Source organism: Temnothorax longispinosus, chromosome 4 (genome assembly GCF_030848805.1).
Source record: "Temnothorax longispinosus isolate EJ_2023e chromosome 4, Tlon_JGU_v1, whole genome shotgun sequence".
Taxonomy (NCBI): domain Eukaryota; kingdom Metazoa; phylum Arthropoda; class Insecta; order Hymenoptera; family Formicidae; genus Temnothorax; species Temnothorax longispinosus.
Window position 1 is genome coordinate 8531680 of NC_092361.1, and position 6632 is coordinate 8538311.

The 6632-nt window shown below is 50.7% G+C and overlaps 1 long non-coding RNA gene across 1 annotated transcript; it reads left to right on the forward strand.

Annotated features, from left to right (window-relative positions):
- Positions 1 to 4380: 4380 nt before the first annotated feature.
- On the forward strand, positions 4381 to 6123 carry LOC139811890 (uncharacterized). Its single transcript, XR_011731772.1, has 3 exons — positions 4381 to 4782; positions 4859 to 5211; positions 5312 to 6123. It is a non-coding gene; the product is annotated as an uncharacterized lncRNA (long non-coding RNA).
- The last annotated feature ends 509 nt before the right edge of the window (positions 6124 to 6632 follow it).

The window sequence follows — 6632 nt, forward strand, 5'->3', positions numbered from 1 at the left end:
ATTAAAGAAGTAATTGATACAGCAGCATTTATTAACTCAGGTTTTTAAATTTGGTGGCGCAGGGATCTACGAAACGCTACGCTATAGTACACTACTGCTGTTCATGGAGCTCGCATTCGCTAGCGCTATCATGGCTCCATGAACGGAGTTAATAGCGTTAGCGTTGGTAGCGCGGTAGCGAACTCCCCGAACGCACCCCGTGTACGCGGGCCAAGCGCGGCACCGGTGTCTCCCGACGAACGCCGACGGAAACCAAGCCTCACCGGGGACGAGCGCGCGGCGTCGCGCCGTTCCACCACAGCGCGACTCGCCTAACGATCGGCCTCCCTCCTAGCGACCCGCCGCGCTATATAAACCGGCGCTCCGGCGATAGCGAGACACTTCGTCTGATCTCCAGCATTCCGCTATTCCGGACAAAAAACCTATCCTCATATCCTAGGGCGACACACCAACGAGGTTCGGAGCTCCGAGTCTCGACTGAGGGCTCTCAGGTGTCCCCGCACTCCATCACATCAACCCCGACGGCACAGTTACGCGGGGTCGAGCGCGCTCGGCCTCGCAACGAGGGTCTCGCTGCCGCCGCCCCGGGGCCCCGGAAATCCTCCATCATACGCTACGCGTTCCCGCACGCGTCCGACTATTATCGCAATACCGCGTCGTTCGCAAGTGCACAGGCACTACCGGTAATATACCGAGTCCGTCCAGTATCTTAATACCGCGTCGTTATCAAGTGCACATCACTACCTGTAATATACCGCGTCCGCCTATGTAATAGACCGAATCCGTCTATGTAATATACCGAGTCCGTCGATGATCGTAATACCGCGCCGTTCGCAAGTGCACATGCACTACCTGTAATATACCGCGTCCGCTTATGTAATACCGAATCCGTCTATGTAATATACCAAGTCCGTCTATGCTCGTAATACCGCGCCGTTCGCAAGGGCACATGCACTACCTGTAACATACCGAGTCCGTCTATGTAATATACCGAGCCCGTCGAATAGTGTGATACCGCGTTCGTTATCGAGTGCACCCGCACTACCCCTTCGTTGTATATATCGCGTTCTGCTCGTCCCTGCGCTATATCAAATATCGCGCTAACATTTCTCTTCGTGTATATAATAAGCTGAATAAACCACTGCATGTACAACCTAAATTGATTATTGTCTCTGGGCCTTTCATCGAACTCCTGATCCTGCACGCTAGTCCGCGTTCGATACTAAAGTCAGGCCGTTACATGGCGCCCGAACAGGGACCGTTTTGATCCGTTCCGAAAGACAGTAATCAAGAGACAGCATGCCGAAATCTTGGATATATAAATTGGCGAAAAGCCAGCTGATCGCGGAGCTCGACAAGCTCGAACTGGACCACGACGGCTCGATCGACGAGCTGCGCCAACGCTTGAGCGCGTACGTGACCGAACACCCGGAAACGGTGCCGTCCACCGTCGCGGGAGGCAACCTGGCGCAGGATGCACCCCTGATTTCCGTACAACCGCCCAAAAACTTCCGCGTACCGGCGATCGACACGCACCCACCGCTATCGCCGCACCTGCCCTTTCACACGCCGCCGGCAATGATGACGCCGTTCGTACCCTTTCGCCCGACCGCGAATGACCGGCCCAGCGAGACACCCGTCCAGGTCATGGATCAGATACGTAAATGGGGATGCCACTTTGACGGGAGAGACTCAATGACCTTCCTCGAGCGGCTCGAGGAACTGAAGGGCGCCTATAACTATTCCGGCGCGCAATTACTGATGGGGCTACCCGAATTACTCCGAGGCGACGCGCTCCTCTGGTGCAGGAACAACCGCCCCAGCTGGCAGGGGTGGGGGGACTTTTGCGCCGATTTCCGCGAATATTACCTGCCGCGCCGGTATCGCGCCACCCTAGTCCGCGAAATACAGACACGCTTGCAGAAACCGGACGAGCCCTACCGGAAATTCGCGACCGAAATGCTCACGATGATGCGACGGGCCACCGGATTCGCGAAAGACGACCAGATCGAGGCATTGTACAACAATATGCATCTGCGGTACTATATGTACATTCGCCGCGACACGGTAACACGCACCCGAGACATTCTGCGCCTGGCGGAAGAATTTGAACACATCGAGGAACAGACGCGCACCCGCCAAACCATCGCGCCGAAACCCGCGGTAGCCGCCGCAGCTTACGACCGTCGCGAATGCTGCTGGCGGTGCAAACAGCGGAGTCACACCCGTTTTGATTGCCGACGACCGCCGCGCCGGTTTTGCTCGCAGTGCGGCCGGGATGGCGTCTTCACCAAAGATTGCCACCCGCCGCCAGGAAATGCCGCTCGGACCGCGAAAGAGGCGGCCGCTCCTCGGTCCTCCGAATAATATACAAACCGCGCCCGTTCCTAACCGTTGTGGTGGCAAAACAGCCCATCGACGTCCTATCAGATACCGGATCCGAAGCATCATTCGTGAACGCGCGCACCGCCGATAGGCTCGTCCGGGACTTTCCGATCAACCGGTCGACGGGCGCGTATACCTCGCCGACGGGTCGAGTACCGCCGTTCCCGGCTTGATGACGTTTTCGATTACCGTGCAAGGGAGGATGTTTTGGCATCAATTCCAAATTATGCCGATGCTCGAGTACGACATACTCGTCGGGGTCGACTTATGGACAAAGTTAGACTTCGCCATACCGTCCCCGACCGCGCCGAGTACGGAAACGCGGACCGCCGCCGTAGAGCACCTGACCGAAGGGAACGCGCCGTCGGAGGAAGAACGCCTCCGCCGTTTTTTGACCGACGAACTGGCGCAATTCGAAGCCGTGCGGGGCCCCACCGACCGCGCCGAACACGTCATCCGCGTAAAGACGGACTACCCGATCAAACAACGATATCGGCCGCGTAACTCAGCCATGCAAGCCATCATCGACGCCGAGGTCGACAAAATGCTCCGCGACGGGGTTATCGAACCCTCGCACAGCGCCTGGAGCTCGCCGGTCGTCATCGTGCGGAAAAAGGACGGCAAACCGCGGTTCTGCATTGATTTCCGCCAGGTGAACGACGTGACCGAAAAAGACACCTACCCGCTGCCCCAGATCACCGCGACACTAGATAAGCTCCGGGGGGCCCGATACCTGACTACCCTTGACTTGAAAAACGGGTACTCGCAGGTGCCGCTCTCACGGGAGAGCCGACCCGTGACCGCGTTTACCGTCCCGGGCAAAGGCTTGATGCAATTCACCGTAATGCCGTTCGGATTGCACTCGGCGCCGGCAACGTTTCAGCGCTTGCTCGACACCGTCCTGGGCCCCGAGTTAGAACCACGCGTGTTCGTCTACCTGGATGACATAGTGATCATCAGCGAGACATTCGAGGAACACCTGAAAATCATGCGCGAAGTGTCCCGCCGGCTCCGCGAGGCCAACCTGCGGATCAATCCCGAAAAGTGCCGGTTTTGCGTCAACCGCATCAAATATCTCGGCCACATCATCGACCGCAACGGTATTCGGACCGACCTCGAAAAGTTCAGCGCCGTCACGAACTGGCCCGCCCCGCAGAATGTCCGGCAGGTCCGACAATTCCTGGAAATCGCGTTCTGGTACCGCCGGTTCGTTAAGGACTTCGCAACCCTCGCCACACCGCTCACCGCGTTGACCCGCAAACAAGCGCGGTGGATCTGGGGGGAAACCGAGCAAGACGCGTTTGAGACGCTGAAACGGGTCCTGACGACCGCCCCGGTGCTCGCGTGCCCCGACTTTACGCGACAATTCTACCTACAGACCGACGCCAGCAACACCGGCCTCGGGGCCGTACTGACGCAGTATTTGCCCGAGGGAGAGCGCGTGATCGCGTACGCCAGCCGCACATTGAATGGCGCCGAGCGTAATTACTGCGCCACCGAATTAGAGTGCCTAGCGGTGATATGGGGCATCAGGCGAATGCGCGGATATCTCGAAGGATACCGGTTTACGGTGATCACGAATCATCAGTCCTTAAAATGGCTGCAAAAGATAGAATCATCGTCCGGTCGGCTGGGGAGGTGGGCGTTTGAATTGCAACAGTTCGACTTTGACGTGAAGTACCGAAAGGGTGCCCTCAACAAGGTAGCCAACGCGCTGTCGCGGCAACCCGAGCCTCAGCATTGCCGCACCGAAATGCCCATGGTACACGCGAATGCGGCGCGCGGCCGAAGCTACGCCACACGAGGTGCCCGACTTCCGAATCGACCACGGCCGGCTGTGGAAGCACGTGCTCCACAGCCTGGACTTTAGGCCGGGTCTACAATCAATCGTCTGTCGGAATGGTATGTCGTGCGCATGCGTACAGTCATGATTTTTACGTGTCGACTGTCCAAGTTGGCCGGGCGTCGTTGTCGGCTCGGAAAAAGATCAAATCTCATCTTTCGAGTTGTGTGTCGTTGCAGAAGTAGAGGTTAAAAGCCGAAATTGTGAACATAAATATTCATAATGAATAATACTGAACTGATTGCGGTTTATAGTAGTTTATTATTAGCTTGGGTACACATTGAGAGAATACGAATAATTTTAAAGAAAAAACGTAAGAGCTCTCGAAGATGGTGGGTAAAACCTCATCTTACCGTGGAAATGAGAAACAATTTTGGAGCTCATGAGAAATTATTTGCATATTTCAAAACAAGTGATCATGAAGAGTTATTCAAATTTACAAGAATGTCTGTTGAACAATTTGACATGTTGCATAGTTTATTGAAACCGAAACTTGAAAAAAGGAGTCACAGGACTCCTTTGCCAACAGAACTCCGTCTCGCTCTTACATTGAGGTTATACTATTGAATTTTGTAATTTTATTTTCGGTAGATATCAGAAAGCATTTTATTCAATAATTATTATTTTTAGTTATCTTGCTCATGGAGATAGTGCTGCAACAACAGCATGGCATTTTCGTGTAGGAAAATCAACTGTGTATAGTATCATTCCTGAAGTATGTAAGGCAATATGGGATGTTTTACAACCACTGTATTTGAGAGTCCCAAATGAAGAAAATGAGTGGTTGGAAATAGCAAACGAGTTCAATTCTCTTTGGAATTTTCCAAATTGCATAGGGGCTATTGACGGCAAACACATACGAATTAATGCTCCTCAAATGTCTGGTAGCGCTTTTCATAATTATAAAGGCAGCTTCAGCTTTGCATTAATGGCTATTTGTGATGCTCAATACCGTTTTACATGGTTGGATATTGGCGATTATGGTAAATTATTAAACTAGTTGAAATTAGTTAAAATTATATAGATTAGATAGTATACTTTATTTACTCCGAAGGGGCCTTAAAGGGCGTTTTTTTACTTTAGGGACGTACCCAACCCTTTACATCAAAATGTTCTCAATTCTTCTTATGGTCCTCGTCCTCGTCCGTGTCCATTAATAGTTTCTCCTCCATTTTCTTCGCGATCTCTTCGTCCGTAGTCCTTTTTAGTTTCCCGCCTTCCTCCTCTCTCCTTTCTTTTCTCCTTTCTTTCTTCTCTCATTCTCTTATCCTCATCTCTACTGTCTTGTCTTCTGTTCCATTTTAACTTTAAACCTGCTCCCGTCCTTTCTTCTCGCCTCTAAAACCCTCCATTTATCCTCTTCGCATACTTGTCCATTAGGTTCACTGAACGATGCCGGTATCTGGTCTAAGACTGAAATGAATACCGCATTGGAAAATAATACTGTGTCTTTACCACCAGAACTTTATTTGCCACATACTAACATTGCTGTACCCTTTGCTCTTGTTGGCGATGAAGGATTTCCTTTAAAAAAGTATTTGATGCGACCGTATGCAAGAAGAAATTTAGTTGATAATCAACAGCGTGTATTTAATTATCGATTATCAAGAGCCCGACGAGTAATTGAAAATGCCTTTGGAATTCTTGTCGCAAGATGGCGAATTTTCCAAAGAGCACTTTGTTTAAAACTAGAAACTGCTGAAAAAATTGTACAAGCCACATGTTGTCTTCATAATTTTATTATGAGCACAAATTATTCAAATAAACGCTATATACCAGAAGATTTTATAGATCGGGAAGGTCCCAATGGCGAACTTATCGAAGGCGGTTGGCGAAGTTTGATACAACACCCTGTACTTAATCGAATGGGACGAGTTGGTGCAAATGTTGGTTCGATTGCAGCAATGAAGCAACGCGACACTTTAGCCCAATATTTTGTTTCCGATGAAGGTAGCATTCCATGGCAGTGGGAAATGATATAAATAAATTATCTGGCTTACAACTTTTATTATTCAAACACAATTATGTTTATTACAACATACAAGTACATGTTTATTACTCGGAAGGAGTGGTTAAAAGGCTCCTTGAACGTAGTACATTCCTTGCTATCTTAAGAACTCAACGTATTTTCGAAGTGTGCTGAAGTGATCTGTAGTGTTATTTTAAGCAAATATCTTTTTATTTGGAAATACTACGCAAGAATTCTCAACGCGTCAATTTTCAACATTTCTCGCTTATTCTCCATTGGAGAGAGTTCTTATTTCTACCGCGACGGTACGTCGCCACCGTCACCGCGGAGTTCTTATTCCTAAATTCTTAAAACCTTGGTTGCTAAAGCTTGATCCAAGTTCTCGTTCCGAGAAACGTGTAGCCAATAAAATTGCCGCTTTTCCGTAAAAGCTGC